Raw genomic sequence first — 20,722 nt, 5'->3', positions numbered from 1 at the left:
TCCTGGCCCGCTCTGAGGTGGCTCTGAAGTACAGTAGTGAAGGGAAATCCTATTGCTGGACAGCAGTTCAAGGAGTGAGTCTAGTTATTTATTTTTCCTGGAAGAAGAGGTGGCCTGAAGTATAGCTCTACACTGATTTGTAGACAGTGGCTGATGGTGTGGCTAGATAGGAGTGTTATGGACTGAATGTTTGTGTCCACCTAAGAAGAAACACAACCGGGGGCCAGCCCGGTAGCATAGCAGTTAAGTTTGCACGCTCCGCTTCGGCTGCCTGAGGTTCGCAGGTTCAGATCCTGGACGCGGACCAATGCACCGCTTGTCAAGCCATGCTGTGGCAGTGTTCCACATATAATGTGGAGGAAGATGGGCATGGATGTTAGCCCAGGGCCAGTCTTCCTCCACAAAAAGAGGAGGATTGGCAACGGATGGTGGCTCAGGGCTGATCTTCCTCACACACACAAAAAACAAACCACCACTGGGAAATTGGTGACAAGAAGGTGTGTGGATAGATTTTTCTGAGTGGGCACAGAGCATGAAGATATTTGTCCCATGTGACTGCTCATCAAAGAGCAGCCTCAGTAGAGGAGGATCTGAATAATCAGGTGGAAAGATGCCCTGCTCTGTGGATGTCAATCAGGCTTTCCCCACCACCCCATCCTTGCCCAATGGGCTGATGAACAAAGTGGCCATGACATCAGGAACGGAGGTTATGCATGGACTCAGCAACATGGACTTCCGCTCACTAAGGCTGATCTGTCTGTAGTCACTGCTAAGTGCCCGACCTGCCAACAGCAGAGACAACCTCTTAGGCGCTGACATGGCACCATTCCTGGGAGGATGAGATAGCCACCTGGTGGCAGGTTGATTGCACTGGACCACATCCGTCTTGGAAGAGGCACTTGCCCTCGAAGCTTTTGCCAAAACCACCATCTGTGGACTTACATAATATGATTCCCATCAAGGTATTCTCATAGCATTGCTCCTGACCTAGGAACTCATTTAATAGCAATTGCAGTGTGGCAATGGACTCGTGCTAATGGAATTCGCTGATCTTACCATGCTCCCCATCACTCTGAAGTCGCTGGCCTGATAGAATACTGGAATAGCCTTTTGAAGATGTAGTTTCCATGCCAGCTGGGTAGCAACACCTTGCAGGCTAGAGGTAAAGCTCTCCAGGATGTGGTATATGATCTAAATCAGTGACCAATATATGGTGCTATTTCTTGTGTCTCTAGGATCCATGGGTCCAGGAAAACCGTGTGAAAATGGGAGTGATTTCTTTCGCTATTACCCACAGTGAGCCACTATTTGTTGAAGTTTGGTGTGGAATACCAGTCACTCTGAATTCACACAGGTTGTCACTGATCTGCTGGTGTATCTTGTCAGCACAAGGCAGCAGCCAAGCCCACGGCTCCTCTAGCCCCTGCTGGATCACCTCCCTCAGCTTCTCCGAATCCTAAGCCAGGTGTGTGTGTGGCTCCGTGGTGAAGAGTGCCAGCTCTTTCTGCAGATCACCTGTGTTGTCCAGGCAGGAGGTAGCAAGAGAGAGATGAGGGCTCCAGTTTGTCCTCGTGGGTTCCAGTTTGTCCTTTCTCTCCCCTCTCCGTGTCCACCTTTTCTTCCCAACTGCTGGTCCTGAGGCTCTACAGAGACTTCAGATGCACAACAGACAAGGAGGCAACAGCCTTCCACAGAGTTCCTCAACAGCTCCCACAATGGTATAAGGTGTAACCCCTGTAGCAAATCCCGTATAGTGGTTCTGCTTGTCTGACAAAGCCTAAGTGACAGGCATCCTTCCGACATCGCTAGATTCCCAGGGGATTTCTTGGTCCTCTTAGTCATTTATTGGTCTAATTTCCTGCTTCTCAGAATTTTCAAATTCACTGTCATCTTGACTCCTTTGTCTATTCCTTTGTCTATGCCCTGGGTCAATCAAAATGTGGGGCACCATATGTTCTCCTTCATTTACCTCTGACATCACTCATGAAAGCAGGGAATTTCATAAAGATATCAGGGTAAAAATGGGAGTTGCATCAAAGCAAAACACCTATAGTAGATGACTTAAAATTGAATATTATCTGCCCCTGTTTTGAAAAGTCCAGCTTCCTGGCTTTTTGCTAACTGCCATTTTTTCCTTCCTCCTTCTTCTGTCATCTCTTTTTCTCTCTAATCTGCAATCCCCTCCTTGCTCCTGACAACTCAAAATTCCTTTCATTAAAAAAAAAATGTAGAAGAATTCATCTCTCTCATTGTCTTGTCCTTGATGGTGCTATTGTCTGCTTTCCCTTTCACAACCCAAGAGGCCATCGAGAAAACACGATTTTCTCCTGAAGAGGAAGTTTGCTGCCAGTTAAAAAATATACCTCCCTGTCCCCCCACTCCATATTGTGACCTATTTTATATTAGATGTCAATGGAAAGGGATACCATATTCTCTATCATCCTGTCACAGGTTTACTCTAAATCAATTTTATAAAACCAAAACATTAAAAGAAAGATTGGCAAAATAATTGTATTAGGAGATGAAGGCTTTGCTAAGAAACAGCTTTGAGAAAGTTTTGAATATTACAAGCAGTTTGTAACAGCTGTGGGTTGCAATATTTTCCCCGGTGGGTTGTTTAGGGTTCCATTGTGTATAAATTTCAAGCTATACTCCTAGAAGTTTTCACTTAGATAGTTGATATTTCACTTCCCTAGGAGTAAAAAGGAAGCCCCAGGCTGTGCCTTGATATGTGAAATGGGCAAATTGTAGCATGTCATTCTTCCTTTTGGAGATATGTATGTTTGCCAATTTTTAAAATACAATTTAAGGAAGCAACAGAATTGTAGCAAGTTAAGGTATTTAAATTCAGAGGAGGGGGAGAAAATACAGAGGGACATTGAGGAAAGTGGGAGAGTTATTTTTTAATTTATCAAGACATGAATATAAGCACCTTATTTTAACAAAAGAATGACTAGTTTTAGTCATGTTGAGTTTATCATTATATCATGAATCTTTATATGGTCCCATAGATTTCCTGGATATTTGAAAAGAGACTCTCCAAGTTGAGAGACTGACAGTGTTTCATTGCCTCTTTGCTATTTTGTGCTTAATTATGAGGTCCAGAGCCTCATAATTTAACAAATTAAAATAACATGTTAAAGGGAAAATGTATCAAGTCAATACGTTGCACACCTTAAACTCACACAATGTTGTGTATCAAATATAACTCAATAAAAAAGTGAAAGGGAAACTTACTTCTTTTTGATTGGAGAGATTCTAATCACAGATTTTTACGCTCTCAGTGTGTGGATGTCTGTCTCCCGCTTTCTTCTGCTACAGGGAAGAGTAGGAACAGAAGTTTTGAGGAAGAGAAAGCCTATGGGAAGTCCCTTCAGCAGCCACTGTGCAAGAGGACGGCTGGGAGAAGACTTTGTATGTTTGGTATCCAATGTGCTTTTGACATCCAGTTGACTTGGTGTCTCCTAGTCATGTGACCAGAGCCCCAGGATTCAGAGTGTGATCAAACCCCTACCAGATTCTGCCTTAGGAGTTCATTCTTTAGGCTGCTTTAAAACAGTGGTTTCTTAACCTTTTTTGGTTCATGGAGGTCTTTGAGGTTCTAATGAGGTTATAGACCCTTTCCAGAGAAAAATGCGCATATGTGTATACATACAAATATTTTCAAACAATATCAGGAGATTTGTAGGCTCCGTGAAAGCTATCCAAGAAGTTTAGGTTAAAACCCCTATTCTAAATCATTATCTTTTGGAGAAATGCAGGGGCCTTCCTACTTTTGAACAAAGTACCTTTTCAGGCCTCGTCCTGAGCGTCACTCAGCTTTTCTGGGACTTAGAGAAGGAAGATATAGATTCACATGCCTCACAGTTGTTTAACACAAGGCTGAATGAATTCTAAAATGAGAACAGCCACAGAGAAGCCACGTTTGTCTCTTATTCACTGCTGTATTCCAGGTGCATAATGGGTGCTCAGTAAGGAACTGTTGACAATTTTTGTTTTAGACCATAGTAACTTTTACTCTGCTATAGTAAAGTGAGTGAGAGATTAGAGTGGGCTATCATGTGCTCTTGGAGCTTTAGTGATGGGTAGGACGTGACGCTGGGTCTCTGGCCCCTCAGAGACCTTGGGCTAACCAATGAACAAGGGACTCCTTGCCTTCCTCTAGTCTTACTGGTCATGGGGGAAAACCTGAGGTTGCATGAGAAGTTTGAGCTGTGGATAAGGTTGCCGGAGGACCAAGAAGACCAAGGTAGGGGTTGATAAAATGGTGATGAAGAAAGGCTAGTCCTTGGACAAGGGAAGTGTGAACACTCCCTAATTCAGCTAAGTGTCCCTAGTGTGGTTCCTACTCAGGCGGGGATGTCAGGAGTAAATCGGATGGAAGGGGTTATCTAATTTTTAATCCTTTATCCTACTTCAGTAAAATTCCACCAGGTTAGTGGTGGGCTTTCTCAGGGAGGCAGTAATTTACAACCTTTTCTGTGTCAAACACTGAACCAACCGAGAATTAGACACAGGAGTCAGACAGGAATTAACAAACAGTTTAAAAATTAAATTAAATTAACAAACAGTTTAAACTTAAAGCCTAAAGCTCAGTTAGTGAATGTGGCTTGAACCATACACCAAAATGGACTACTACAAACTTGTTGCCCTTCCCCTCCCTGCACTACCTCCCCCGCTCTGCCAAGCCATTACCAGATCACGGGACCCACCTGGGGAGCATCAGAGCAAACTATCTGGGCTGGAATCCCAGTTTTGCCACCTACTAGTTTATTTACTGTGTTATCCTGGGCAAGTTATTTTTCCTCTCTGTGCCTCAGGCTTCTCATCTATAAAATGGAGATACTTGTATCTAACTCATAGAGTTGCCGTGAAGATTAAAGCACTTAGAACAGAGCCTGGTGCAAAGTAAGCTATGATTGTGATGATGATGGTTATTATTGGATAGACAGAGCAGACACTTACCCCGCCAGCTGCGTGGAGGACTGGGGCCTGCTCCAAGTCCAGAGAGACAGGTCACAGGTGAGCAGTGGTGTGAATACACTAACCCATCTAATGGGGAAACTTGAGCGAGTGCATGTTAGACTCTTGCCCCATCATCAGTTAGATGGCTCTTCGAGAGAGAGGAGCCCGTGGGAAGTCAAGCTTTATGCACTGAGACTGTCTTCTCTATAGTGAGTAGCAGTGGGGCACTTGCTCTAGGCAGCTCGTCCACTGACACAGAAGGCTTATAGGCATTGAACTCCAGTGGGAGTAGTTTTATAGCCCATAGGATCCCTTGGTATAGAAAGATGGGCCTGTTGCTGCCTCATGCAAGAGGTTGTGTCTGGACAGAGGACAGGTAGGACCATGAGCGACGCTGCAGAGATGGGCATGAATGGGGGAGGGGGACAGGGAGGGCAACTGCTGATAGCACAGAGGTTCATGTACAGAACCCAGTATCTGGACCTGAGGGGCAGGAATGTAGACCCTTGGCATTCATAAAAATGTGTCTCAAAATCTTTGCAAGTCTCCAAGTTTATAAGGGCCACAACAGTATATAATCCTTCACCCCCAAACAATTTCTATTTCATGAGCTGAAATCATCATCTTCCTAGAACTCTCCTTCTGTGCCATTCCTGACTCCGAGGACTAGGTTTCTTTTGTAAACAAATTCTTTTTAAAAAAATACCGTTTTTCAAGTACGAACAAATGGCATTGAGGGTGGATCCTGGATGGTCAGCTGAGTTCATTCACCAGCTAAATAATTCAGTCCTGCACAGATGCCTAGTAGAGTGTGTAATTCAAATTTATATCTGAGCAATATTACAAATGACCACACGTCATAGGCCTTTGTGGACACTTGAAAATGGCTCAGACTGAGAGCTCTAAGCTAGATTTATTTTTGAGCTCATTCAGAGCTGTGAACCCAACCGCCAGGTCCTGGGTGTCTACAGCTCAAACGCAGATTCCAAAGCCTAGCTCCACATGTTCTCCCCCAAACCTGCTGCTCTCCCTGCGGGTCTTACTCAGATGCCTGAAACAAAACTGGCGTTGTCGTCCTGCATTTCTCCTTTCCACATTGTCTCTGTTGACTCTTCATCCTCGCCCAGCTATGGCCCCGCGCTTCTGCTCCCCTTAAATACAAAAGTTCTCAGAAGAGTTGCGTCCTCACCACCTCGACTTTCTCGCCTCCTGTTCTCTCTAGAGTAGACTCCAGTCAGAAGGTCATTCCCGCTGCCCTCGCTCAGGGCACCAAACTCACTCCTCAGCGTCCCTCGGCGCTCTCCTCACTCCCTCCTTCTGAGAAACTCTGCTTCTCTTGGCCTCCTGGACATCTCGCTCCTCTGGTTCTCTCCTCCCTCACTGGATATTCCTTCTTAGGCTCCTTTTCTTGCTCTTCCTCCTTCTTTTCTTAAATCTCTACATTGTGGAATGGTCCCGGGCTCAGGTCTCGACACTCTTCTCTTTTCTGTCTACCCTTTATCCCCAAAATGGTTTGATCCAGTGATGTCTTTCACAATGCCGTCTATCGCCTGACATCTTGAAAATTTTTATCTTTAGCTCTGACCTTTCCCCTGCCTTCCAGATTTGCTTTTCCAGTTGCCTACTTGATGGTGACACTTGGGTGTTGAATAGTCATCTTAAACTTAAGATGGCCAGAGAAAAACTCCATTTCTCCCCAAACATGCTCCTTCTCCAGTGCTTCCCACCTCAGTAAATGACACCACTATTTCCTGCTCAGGAGAAATTCGTTGGCATTTGCCATTGTTTTCCTTCATACCCTCACATCCAATTCATCAGAAAATCCTTTCAGTGCCAGATTTAAAATACATTCCGAACGCAAGCACTTCTCCTCGTGTCTTCTGCTTCCACGCTGGTCCCAACCAGCACCGCCTCCTTCCTTGACCTCTTTCACTACGGCCTGTAACTCATCTCCACTTCCCCCCTACAGTTTATTTTAGACACTGCAGCAGGGTGATCCCTAAAACTGTAAATTTGATCTTGTCATTCCCATGTTTCGCTTACTGTCTACCTCCCTCACTAAATACATCCTAGCAACTAGAACAGCCCCTGGCACATAGTAGGTATTTAATACATATTTGTTGGGTGAAAGATGGAAGAGAAGACTCAGGCAGGACGTCTTTCTGCTCAGAGCATTAACTCTCCTGTGATCAGATTCTCTCCAATAAAAAAGGAAGTAATTTTCCTTTTCAGTTGCATGAGGGGGTAGGTGTCCCACTCCTTTCCTGACTGCCAAAGAGAACTCTGCACGTGTCTGTTTGTTTCTTCTCTTCTAAGGAAGAAGAGTCCTTGCTCCCAAGAGAAGAAAGTGGATTTAGGTAATAAGGGAAAGAGAGAGCTAGAGGTGGGAGACAGGAGAAAAATTACACAGCCAAGGAGTGTGACAGTAAGACCCTGAGCTGTGACCATTAGGGTGTGAAAACAACAGTCCAGTCTAGTCGGAATTCAGTGTGACAAAAAGAGAGCAATGTATTAGGTAGGAATGCGTTTGGCTACAAGTAATAGAAAAATAGAAAAATCTGACCACAGTGCCTTAACCACATAGGGGTTTATTTTTTTTCTTATAACAAATTGCTTTTGGGAGAAGTCAGACCATTTAGCCTCCTCTAATCTCTACTCCAGAAATGTAAGAAGGTGCTCATATGTTGTCAGTATTTTTAAATAATAGCAGAAGGAATGACATTTTGGAGAGGGTGAGCAGCTGCACAAGTTGGTCAATACCCTTTCTGTCCAACTCCAAATGATGTGCTTTCCCTTACACAGCAGTGTTGAGAACCCACAAGAAATGTGACAAGCTTGGCCTTTGACTCAGAGCTGGGTGTCCTAGGGATAGAGCCGGGGACTAGGAGGGTGGGCTGGATTCAGGCCTCAGGGATGTGAGGAGGGCTGCAAACATTCTTCTTTCACAGTCTCGGGAACACCCAGACGCTTCCCTGACTACAATTCTCCAGGCTGCTTTCCAATGACCTTCACGTTCTCAAGTTTAACCTTGTCAGTCTTGATGATCAACAAGGTTGCAATGAGTACTCGTAGAAATTGGTACAGAAGTTAATGTCCAGATCCGCATGAAACGCAGGCACAAACGAAGACAATGACACTACCAACCTTGACAGAAGGGACAAAAGTCTAAACTCTGTAAGGAAATCTTTGTAGCCCTCATCAGCGTGGTGCTACGTATTGCAGATAATACTTGCATTTTAAATCACAGGATCTAAGTATTATGGAAATGACAATGACAACTTAAGGAGAGCGGTTGTCACTGTGGAAAGAAGCTTAGAAACATGCACTGCTTTTCAGCATCTTTAGGAAATGCCCAAGTCCTTGGTTTTAGGTACTTTCTTCTGTAAGTTTATAAGATTTATCTCAAATTCTTCCCAAATCTTAGTTTCTAGATATTTATGGCCAATTACTCATAAGTGGAAAAACGAAAGGAGGAAAGGAAAGACAAATTTTTACAAATAGTTTTTACTGAGTCTATATATTCTGAAAAATAATAATATGGGTCACACTCGTATAATCTGGAGGATGATCTTTATTTAAGTCATGGAGAAGAATAGATAAATTCACAGTATACAAAGTGAAAAAAATTCCCCTTAATGAATGTTCAACATCTACTCACTAGAAAATTTCCAGTTTTCTGGTTTTGGTTGTTTTGGGTGCTTGGTTTTGTGAGTCTTATGTGAGGGGGGGTAACCTGCTCTTTTGTGCTTTGCTAGTGTGGGTCTGTCTTCAATGCATCCCAGATGCATTGTGTTATCAATGCAGCCAACCCAGGACCGATGAACTCTTCTCAGGGTCTCTTCAGGCCACCTCTAATGAGAATCGAGCTTCCACAAGAAAGGTAGCTTCTAGTGCCTTTATCTTATCTTCTGCCTGGAAAGGGTTAGGAGGCTATTACCAAAATTATGGGAAATACGTTCAGAAAAGAAATTAGCTAAAAACGCATTTTTATTCATATGGAGAAAAGGCTTTTCTCTTTGATAATTATTATGGCCAGTAATAATAACTAATATTGTTCATATATATGTTTTTTCATTGAATGTTAATAGCAACCTCATGAGTAGACATTACTGTTATCTCTATTTCATAGCTAAGGAAACTGAAGCTTGGAGAGGTGCAGGTGACTGGCTCATGGCTACACAACTAGTGAGCAACAAAGAGGGGGCGCAGGCCTGGATCTTCTGAGAGGAGATGATTTGCTCTTTTGGTTACTTCCTGTTCCCTTGGTTTAGGCTGGGGTGTATTCTTGAAGTATTCATGCTTAAGTGTTATTTTATTTCATCATTATTATGTTTTACCCAAAAAACAAAGGAGCTTTAGTCTTGTATTGGAAGCATTGGAATGTATTTCTAGCTAAACTTTAAAAAGCCAAGAGGTGTGAAAGTGAGCCCCTGAGCTGTGACCATTAGGATGTGAAAACAATAGTCCAGTCTAGTCGGAATTCAACGGGACAAAAAGAGAGCAATGTATCGGGTGGGGATGCATTTGGCTATGAGTAAAAGAAAACTAGAAAAATCTGACCACAGTGCCTTAACCAAAAAGGGGTTTATTGTTTTCTTATAACAGAAGTCCAGCGGTGGGCAGTCTGGAGAAGCAGCCCCACAATTCATCAGAGTCCCAGCTCCTTCTGTCCATCCATCCTGCCGTTCTTCACATGGACGCTTTGTCTTCAGGTTTGTTGCCTAATGAGTGTGAGCTGGCTTTTCCATCTCTAGCTCCACATGCACATTCCACACCCGAGGAAGAAGGGCCCAACCTGTTTGCCTCTGAGTCTATCTTTTTGTTTGGAGAGGGATGCTCTCTCCAAAGACTTCCTTCTGCATCTATTATTCAGAACTGAGTCTCAGGGCCACACTAGCTGCCAGGGAGTCTGGGAAGGAGAATATTTTTAGCTAGGCCCACTTCCATACTGAACAAAATCAGGATTACGTTAGAAAGCAAAAATCAGGGAATGGATGTTTGGTGAAAAAAAAATATATAATTTTTTGTTTTTTGTTTGGAGAGGTTGGGAGTGAGAGCGGGAGTGGATAGTAATGAGTGCAAATCACTCTAACCAGATGCTCAGTTGGGATAGGCTGTAGGGAGGAACTAGGACATTGTGCTTGGGTGTGTTCCAGTGAATGAGGCACTAATTGGGCCAGCCTGGTAACCAGCAGGGCTCGCTGGTAACCAGCACTGAAGAGCAGGCAGAGCTAATGCTGGATGATGGTGAGAGGTTATGGAAGCAGGCGGAGCCCAGTCAGGAAATGGCCGGGGAGGATCAGCACCAAGAGAAAATGCCAGAGTTTGTGGGGCATACTTGTTAAGGCCAAGTCAAATAGTCAAGGTGGCTTCTGGAGGCCAGACTCTACCTTCAAGAGGCAGCATCTAGCCTGTCTTAAAGTGGTCTCGTTTGTGAGCTGCCCACTGACACAACTCAGAGTGTCTCAGGAAACTGGTCTGTTGCTCAGCAGAAAAGCCCCATGTGCTGCTAGTTTTGTTTTTGTTTTTTTTGTAGTAATGTAGATTATCGCAGGAGCCGTAGGGCCATGGTGCTGGATTTCCAGCAAGAAGACCACAATTATACAGGGTGCCATTTCCTAGCATATCATGCTGCATTCCAGTGCTTGCAGAATATGCATCTTGGAGTTGTTTGTCCAGTTGCAAATTGCTTTCATCTTTTCCCTGTGTCCCCTGTGAAGAACACTAGGCCCTTGCAGCATTGCTGGCCAGTCACTGGGCAGTACACTTTTGGCCATAGAATGGCGAGGCTGCCTGCGGTCTTGGTCTGTGGCTCTGTTCTCCTTAGCCCCATGTTCAGGCCATCAGAATCACTTAGAAGTGCACTAGAGTCCACTGCTACAAGAGCTGCTTGCCCTAGAGTGGGAGCTGGGGCCAAGGGGATCCAGTCTGCTGATAGGCTGGCTGGGGCCTGTCCTAGGGAGTAATGTGTAGGAGCATTAAGCCTCAGGTGGGATTCAAAGATGACCAGCAACACCCACACTGGAGGAGAAGCCAGGAAAGAGAACTGAGGCACAGAAGTCAAAGTCGAGGGGGAGAGCCCCGTTGTTAGATATGCTAATCCAAAGGAATAAGCAGAGAAGATCCAGTTTGTAGAAGCCAAAGTCTAGGGAGACCAGAGTCCTTGGGGGCTGAGGCAAGGGATGCCTAGAAGGCACAGTCCTGCAACAGAGTTAGGTAGTGTGAGTGTCAGCTTGGGTGGTGGTGGGCCGGGTGGGGAAACGAGCTGGGGGGTTGAAAATGCATAGTTCTGGTTCTCCCGGTCCTGAGGCTTGTCTGTCTTCCGGAGGTGGTCTGAATGCTGGCCACTGTGGAAATGTGGCACCTGTACATGATCAGCAGGGACTGCACTCTTGGTCTCTCTCTAAGGGGAAAGTTAGAAGTTCTGCCATTACTAGAGAAGTACTTTCTAATCCATTTGGTGCGAAGTGTGGTCCAATCTCTATGTGCCTCCCCTTTCCATTGTTTAAAATGGAGACATTTCCTACTTCGTGGCTCCTAGAAGAGACGTTATGGGTCTAAATGAGATTATGCAGTTCTTGGAATTTCACTGAGGAAATAGCTATGTAAATTCAATGTATTGTTATTCATGAGATGTGTGGTGGAGCTGAAAACTCTAGCTACTACCCAACCATGCAAACCAGAAATTAGACTTCCTATACTGTGCACAGTAATTCTCGTTCTTACAGTAGAAACCACAAACCAATTTTGCCTTATAGAAATGTGCTCTCATCCAAAATTTTTAATACACGTTTTAAAGACTGGCTCAGTTTTACTGTGAAGTTGCGTCTGAGAAAAGTGATACCATCAAGGCAATGTCTGTTTTACATATAGGACCACGCATGTTTTATATGCTCATAGGAGCTGATTATGAAGATCATCAATCCAAATGATCTAACAACTTTCATGTTCACATCACTAATTCAATTAAGAAATAGTTTTCAATAATATTATTGCAAATATATTACCTTTCTGAACCTACATACATCCATGCTGTGGGCATTATCTGATATTTTTGATTACTCTTTAATTCTTTAAGAGATGCAATTTTTTTCTTTGCAAATGCATTATGGGTAATTTATGTTGTTTTGACATTCTGTTTCTTTGATATAATTTGCAATTCTGCACCCAGAGTTGTAATATACTACAGTTTAGATAAACAGCATAAAAATACAGAGGTTATCTCTGTAAAATGATTCATATTATGAAATAGGGACTTCTGTAAAATGAAAAAAAAATATATTGCTATTAATCACACTTTTTATATTACTTTTTTCCTTGACTGAGATTTGTTGCATTTACCATTGTAACATATTTCCAAAATACATTAGTTAAATGGAGCTCAAAATCACGCATGCATATTTTATGGAAAAAATGTGCAGATATATTTTCAATTTTAAGCTATAAACTATGGCTTTTCTTGGATGATTAAAATATTCTGGGCCATTTAAAATGAGCTACATAATAAAAGTGATGTGCAATAATAATTTTACAATGCTTAATAATACAAAGTGCTTTATCTGAAAAATGCTTTTTAAAAGGTTTTATGCATAATTCAGGCACTTCTGTATAGAAAACGAGTGATATGCAAGCAAGATCAGAAATTGAAAAGGATTTAAAAAAAATAATTTAAAAAACCAGACTTGGAGATTTCTGCCTCTGTTTGCTAGAATTAAGAAGTGGTGACATGTTAGAAGGTTTTATGCTGTTGCGAACTAGGAGAAGTAGGGCATAGTGACACAATAGAAAACATTAGGTCCCAAATGTTCTCTAATATAGGTTTATGGCTTAAAAAAGGGATACAAAGAATTTTTGAAGTTTGTTGAATATGCTTCTTATTGTCAATTCATGTCACTGAGACGAGTTGACCCTTGCTCACACGAGAGAGGGGCTTTTAGATCTTCAGCCAGACACCTGCCAGAAGTGCTTTCAACGTGCAAACTAGCCAAGGGAGCCTGCCTGCTCTAGTCACCATCAAAGCAGAGGCGCTGAAGACAGATCGCACACAGCCTCCCGGCGCTGCCCCTGAGCCATCCCTAACGAAGAGGCAGGAAAGCCCGGTTAGAAATCGGTAACGTGTTTATTCATGAAGATTGGGCTATTGCTCATTCAGAATCTTCCAAAAGACTAAAATAATTTTGAAAGAAGCTTACTGTATGAAAAGAAGCATGGAAAATCAGCCCCAGTAGGAACAGATTAATTACTAATCCACAGTGGAAACCATGATCCATGATTTCTTTTTTTAACCTGAAGACATGGTTAAATAACGGCGGATTAAAAAATTACACAATAACCCATAACTACATGGTCAAATGTAATAAAATTCCAGAATATCCTAATTGGATAATCCAAATAGCCAATAATCCAAATATCCTAATTGCTTCAGCAAGAAAATTCAGTATGTTGTTGGTCGGTTTTACCAACTTAGCACCATAATTCTGTTTGGGTGAATTTTTGTTTGCAATTGATGAAGGTTTGGGTTGTATTGTCTAGCTCTTTTGGGTTGAGCAGCCTTAAATCTTTCGTTTTGACTCAATCTCTCATGATCAAATTTCTAAAAGGACACAAGTTATAAATTTGGTGCTTCTCAGAGGTCATTTTCCTAACAATGTAATTTTTAAAAAGGCATAAATGAAGCACAAATCTAGTGAACATGGTCTAGATACAGTCTCACTGAAGGCTGTTTTTGTGTGTGTGTGAATTACTCCATCAGGGCTTTAGAAAATTAGAACAGAACTTTGTAAATAGCATCCCAACCCCTTTTTTGTGACAAAAGTTGGTTGCTCTGGTTTCTATGGCCTTATTCTCTCCCTGCTTGAAAATCTTTAATGGCACCCACGTCCTAACGGATCCAGCTTAAGCTTCACCACCCTGTGCCGGGTGGAAGAGATGCAAAGAACAGGACAGAGAAAAACGGTGTATAGATATGACTTTGTTTCTCTCCGTGCTGTTCATCCTTCTGGACTTGGCCTTCTCCTTGACCTTGACATCTTTAGATTGAGGGGTCTACAATCATCACTTCTTTGGGGCCAATTATGACATTCCCTGTAGCTCTTAACACAAGACAGAGTAAACAGTCGGACTCAATAAATATTTGTTGATTGATTTAACCTTCGAGAAAATGACGTTGTCCCTTTTTCATATAGACTAAATGGACAAAGGATTTTTGTCGCATTGGAGTCATATGTACAAAATGTCCAATATAGCTTAAAGAGTAAAAATGTATTTTAGCCTCGGTTGTCTTTGGTCCATTTTTTTTTTTTTTAAAATATTTATTTATTTATTTATTGTGTGTGTGTGCGCGCGCGCACGAGGAGGATCAGCCCTGAGCTAACATCTGCCAATCCTCCTCTTTTTGCTGAGGGAAGACTGGCCTTGAGCTAACATCCACGCCGATCTTCCTCCACTCTATACGGGACGCCGCCACAGCATGGCTTGACAAGCGGTGTGTCGTGCGTGCCCGGGATCCAAACCCCGGCCGCCAGCAGCGGAGCACACGCACTTAACCGCTACGCCACAGGTCCGGCCCCTGGTCCATCTTTTTATAAATTAAAACTGAGACATTGTAGTCGAGGATCAGTTTGTTCCCTCTCCCCTTTATGTGTGACCCTCGCTTTTGAAATGAGACTTTCTGGAATCATCAGCCAAGTTTAGATCAACTCTGAAAAATCACTTGTTTAATACTGCCTTTTTGCCATCTGTTGTCATTTATTTTGGTTTTATTTTTTCACTCAGAGCGACTCCTTAGGAGAGCGTTACATGGGTGAAAATAAATAATTGTTGGTTGATTGATTACGATTAGAGAGTGTATGTTCTGAAGCTGGAAGTTAAATAAAGCCAATGCCCCAGCTATAAAGAGGGTGTATGAAGGGTTGATGTGATAGAGAAGAACCCATCCACCAGCGAGAGGGCCAGGTGAGATGCCTGGAGGGCTGTGATTCCTAATCTACATAAATTACTTTGGAACTGACTGTAAACTAGTTAAATGGTTGGCTGGTGACAAAAAGATGAAGAATATAACGAATGCATACTAGGCGGCACAAAAGATTTAGAGGGATTTGTATCAGCTTTGTAACCAGACCGACATGCGGGAAATAAATTTATTGTTGCTAAACATTGAACATTACTCCTGAGGACTAAAGTAATGAACACAAGTAAAAATAAATAGCATTGAACTAACTAGAGCAGCAAGACTTGCAAAAGAACACTCCAGAGAGGGGAAGGAAGGGTTTTTCTCTAACACTGTCTGGATAACATAAAGCCACAATTCACCTATGCAATAGCATTTGGCTAATTACAACTGCCCAGATGGCAGGTCAAAGTGTTCAGTTATACCGAATTCATGGATTCTTTCCTCCCAAATTCCAAAGAAAGTATCAATATTTGTTAAAATATACACATCAAGATTTTATATCCTCAAGCTTTTGAAAACATAGCAAAAAATTATAATACAGTTTGGGTATTAATGGAAAGGTTTTAATTCAGCATCTGTGTTGAGTGGGGAATAAACCCATTAGACCTTGAGATATTGCCTTGGAAAACATGAATGACAATGAGAAGTATTAGTTTAGGGAGCAGCCTCCCCAGGAAAGAGTCAGAAACTCTGATCACTTGAGATATTCAAAATGGACATAAAATGTACCAAGCCAATTATTTTTTCTCTGATGTAATTCTGAGCATACATAGTGAAAGAAATTTATTTTTATTTTGTCAGTGTGTTTTTCTCTCTCAGTTTACCATTAAGTATGTTACAAATCAGTTTTGAACCTCACAGTAAACCTGTTTTTCAGTGTCTTCCCAACAGGTCCATGTAGTCATAGATTAATTGTTTAGGACAATGTCAGGTTTGTCACTTACCCAGGGACTGAGTCTCAAACTGTACTTCTCTTTAGGAGTAAGACTAGTTTTTCTGGAACTTCCTACTAAATGCATTTGTTTCTCTTCATCGAGGTACACTCTGAATAGCTGTGCCTTTCTATCTTACCAATGCACAGAGGTGGGTCAGATTGATGGAAAGATAGTCTTTGCAAGGTGATGTAATGCTTTATGTTGGCATCGCCAGATCCGGGTGGTATGTTGCAGTGGGGATTCTAGTTTTAGCTCAGTCACTAAAAAGCTGTTAGACTTTGGGCCAGCCAATTAGCATCTCTAGGCCTTAGTTTATTCATTTGCAAATGAGAAAAATGTCTACCCCTGTTCCAGGATGCTCTCTTAGAACTTTCTTTTATCCATTCAACCACCAGGCATTACTAGATCCAAGAGGTAAGAATGTTGTGAGCAGTGCTGCCCCCTGCAGGTCTCATCTACAGAGACGATTGGAAAACTTCTTCAAGGACCAGGGTAAACAGTTTAGACTTAGTGAGCCAAGAGGCAAAATTGAGAGTATTATGTAGGTATTTATGTAACCATTTAAAATGTAAGCATTTAAAAATGTAAAAACCATTCTTAAGGGTGGTACGAAAACAGATGGGTAGTTGTCCGTCCCTGGTCTAGAGCAATAACATAAACAGATAATCCTACTGCCATGTGCAAGCTGTAATGATAGAAATGTAAGATAAAAAATTCATCTGAACTCTTTTCTTCCTTGAACTGACCAGGCATTTTAGTTCAAATAGCCTTTCCTGGTTGTGTGGGAGCCCTCTGCCTCAGTGGGGAACGTGGAGAGCCCTCACTGGGCGATCTTTTCTTTTCATGCCCCCTCTCCGTCTCCTTTCTCTTTGTTTTCTTCCACCTCAAACTACCATTCCCATTTGCTCCAAGAGCTGTTTTATTGGGGACAAGATGAGGAGGCCTGAGGGGAGGGAGGAAGGGAAGGAGGAGGCCAACAAGAATTTTAATTTCCCATGCGCCAACATAATTACAGAGCAGATACAAATCCCTCCAAATCTTTTGTGCTGCTTTGTATGCATTCATTATTTTCCTCATCTTTTTGTCACCAGCCAACCATTTAACTAGTTTACAGTCAGTTCCAGGGAAATTTATGTAGATTAGAAATCACCACCTAAACCGAAGCCCCGAAGACATCTTCCCTGTTACCACCTCGATAGATAATGTGTTTTAATAAATTCACTCTGTCAGAAGCCTGGTGTCAGCTGCGTCTTATCACAAAGCCTGTCTTATCACAAAGACCTGTGAACTGCCGTTAAGTGTGGAGTATAGACGATCAGGAAGCCTCATCTCAGATTGTTCTGGAGTTTTTCACCAACCAGAGCCCATCATTTTGGGAATTCATTTAAATAGGTTGAAGGAAAATATTAAGAGCCTAAAAAAAATGCATTTAACTCTGGTGCATTTTCCTTTTCTCTGATTAATTTCATTTCCCCTGGGAAATGTTACCCTTTGAAGTTGTGGATGAACTAGAATTTTTCTCTCAGAATTATTAACACACACCATTCCTGACAAGCAGTGTGTTCCCTATGGCAATCTTTGATTTTTCTCACAATTAAATGCACTTAATATTGAATAAACGATCTGTTGTCATTATTAGTGTTTATTTTTAATGTGACTTGAACACCAGCAATATTTTCTTTTGGGAATGTATAGTTCTAGGATAAGACTTTTTTCGAATACATTCTGACCAGTGCGTGTGTGCATCGAAAGTGGTGTGCTTGTCAATTTGAAGTCCGGTCAGACCAGCTCTGTCGAGGCAAATGAAAAGTGATGGGACTGGGCTGGTAATTTGTGGCTCGAGCCCCAGCGGTGACTGCTATGGGATATACTACACACATGTGTGGTGAGCTCATGTCTCAAACTGGTGAGGCATGCTGCATGGAAGCCTTTTTGATTACGACTAGATGAGCTCTCATATTAAGAGAGAGAGAGATAGGCTTGATAAAAGTTGACCCATGATCAAAACCATAGTCACAGCAAGTGTGTGTGTGTGTGTGTGTGTGTGTGTGTATAATATAGAGAGCAGATGTCTGCCACTTAGCCTTGTACATGGCCAGTCCTCCGTGGACTCATGTCTGGGTCGCAGAAGACAGAGAAGCCTTTGACTAAATTGGCTGTGACTGGAAGACAGTATTGCTGTATTGGGATCTGTGGTGGCCACTGTTAGTTGGCCCTCTACTCCCAACAGTCATTCCCTTCTTTTTGGCAAACAGAATCTTGTTTGCTGGGGGGCTGAGCTACAGGGGCTAAAATCATGATTGGTTTTCATTATTAATGGCAATCTCATTCGTTTGGACAGAGTTTTCCTTTCCCGGTGCTCTCTGGAGCCAGGGTGACCATGACATAGGGAGTTTTGCTCAATGCCTCGTAAGCAGAAATCTGCAGATGGCTTCTGGGAAAAGCTCTCCTACCTTTTTGCCCAATTGATGTTGTATGAAGATGTGCTGCCTGGATCTGTGACAGCTATCTGGTGGCCAAGGGGTGACATGCCTAAGAATGAAAAGCTGACAGACGACAATGGCAAAGTCAAGAGAGAAAGAAATCAGATGTTTGATGGTGTGTGGAGCTGCTGCACCAATCCGGGACTCTGTACCTCCAGACTCCTTGTCATGTGAGATAAGCAAATGCTTTTATTGCTTAAGTCACCATTAATTGGATTTTCTTGCTTGCAAGTTGCTTAAAGCCTAATGGGTTTAACATCAAAATGGAGACAGACACTCTTATCAACTTGACCACAAAGCTTGGAGGAGTTTCAGTACTTCAAGGGCTCCAGCTGAGGAGGTAGCAGGGTGCAGAAAGGGTTTTTTGGCAGAAAAAGGCAGAAAGGGTAGTGTCGGGTCAGAGCACACGCAGAGCCCAGAACATGCGGGGGAAGTGCCAGTGGAGGCAGTGTGCCCCAGCGGTGGAGACAGTGACATCTGGTGATCCCAGCAGAAGTGGCAGATGTGCCCGACTGAGGTAGTGTGAGTGGGGAAGCCCAGCAGATGCAGGGGGACCTGGCTGACACTGAGATTCCTCATCTTGGGGCGGTAGAGCGGAACAGAGGAAGGAAAGCTGTGGTGCACGGGAGCTGACTGGATAGCTGATTTTACTTGTTTATGAGCCCATGAGTCATCCTCTGGTGTCTTAGAGAGGATAACCACCTGCAACATAGACACCCAAAATGTATAACAGCTCAGACACAATAGGAGTTTATATTTTGCGAGTGTAACAGTCTAGTGGTCAGTGAGTGATTCTCCAGGCGGTGATTCAAGGGCTCAGGAGACTTCCATCTGGAGATTCTGCGGTCCCCTGGGACCTGGTTGTCATTTGCATCGAGCTGGTGGACGGGGGAAAAAGAGAGCACGGAGGAGAGATGCCTGCTTCTTCAAAGCCTTGGTCCAGAAGTGGCATGCATTACTCTTGCCCCACTTCATAGTGAGAATGGGCTAGGTGTTTCCACCTGACTGTGGAAGGAGTGGGAACTGGGTTTCTCTGGCTGGGCAGCTGCTTCCAAGTTACAACTTCATATCATGGGAAAATGGGTTTTGATGGGAAATCTCTACCACATCCAGGTCCTCCCAGAAACACTTGTTTAGGGGTGGAATTGGGGTGGGGCAGATAATTTGCAGAGCCATGGCGTTCCGAACTGGCTGGTGGGGTAAGCCAGTGACACCTAGGTAACAAGGCCAATGATCTACCCATTGATCTTCAATGTGCCTTTCCCCCTTCCTTGGAATTATCTGCTTGACTATATAAAATTACTGAATAATTAAAAAAATCTTTCTTTTGCCTAATTATTTAGATCTAGTATGGCCTACTATTGAATTTCATTGATGATTTAACATAAACCATGTATCAGCAGTCCAAACTGTAGCATATGCATCTACCAAGGCCTTTTATTTAAGAACAAAACACTTAAAAGCATGTGGTAGTTTTTTTTCTTTTTAAAGGATTTCTGATGACTGCATGGCTTATGACTACTAAGAAATGGAATTTCAAAATGAGCGTCAGACTTATTTTTCAAGTGCCTTGTCGTAAATGCATTGCTGCCCATGCAATAAAGTGATTTTCCCTTGTGTGATAAATACAGTACTAAAGAAGAATAAGCCTTGTCTGATAAAATGGCTTTTATTAATCTCCTAATGTTTTCACTTTGTTCTGGAATTATGATTAGTTTCAGGAGAGTAGCAAACAGGTTGTGATCAGAGTTGAAGATTACTGCTATCCAGATAGCTTTGGTTAGCACCTGCTGCTTATTTCAAAAACAAAATGCTCCCATTAAGAAAAATCAACGATAATGGTCTGACTTTATTATCAAGAAATTATACCTGTTGTGTAAACCTTGCTAATTATCAGCACTTGAATTCATTTGGGTGATATAACAGATGAAAAAGGCCTTTTATTAGGGGAAGTACTTGGTGTTTGTACCAGCATAATAAAACTGAAATAATAAAAAACAATCTAAAGAAAGAAGAAATGTTAATGAGAAATGGACTTTGCCCAGGAATGAATTATAGCAGGAGACAACCTGGAGTGCGGGATTAACACCAGGTGCTTCATCTTGGAAACTGACTCCTGTCAGCTTCCTCCTGCAGCTGTCCTCACCTTCCCCTCGTCTCGATTTCCTTCTTCCTTTCTGGATGATCTCATGCGTGCACCTGCTCCAGCTTCTAGTGACTCCTGAGTCTCTATAACTTGAGCACTGAGCTCTCGCTCACCGTCCAGTCTGCCTTCTGGCCGTCTCCACCTGGACATCCTGTAGGAACCTGAACTCTACGTGTCCAAACAGAAGTTGTTATCTCTTGTCTTCTTCTTGAATTGTCTATTCTAACCTAATATCATACCT

The sequence above is a fragment of the Diceros bicornis genome, chromosome 17 (genome assembly GCF_020826845.1).
Source record: "Diceros bicornis minor isolate mBicDic1 chromosome 17, mDicBic1.mat.cur, whole genome shotgun sequence".
NCBI lineage: Eukaryota > Metazoa > Chordata > Mammalia > Perissodactyla > Rhinocerotidae > Diceros > Diceros bicornis.
Note: the sequence above shows the minus strand (reverse complement) of the source record.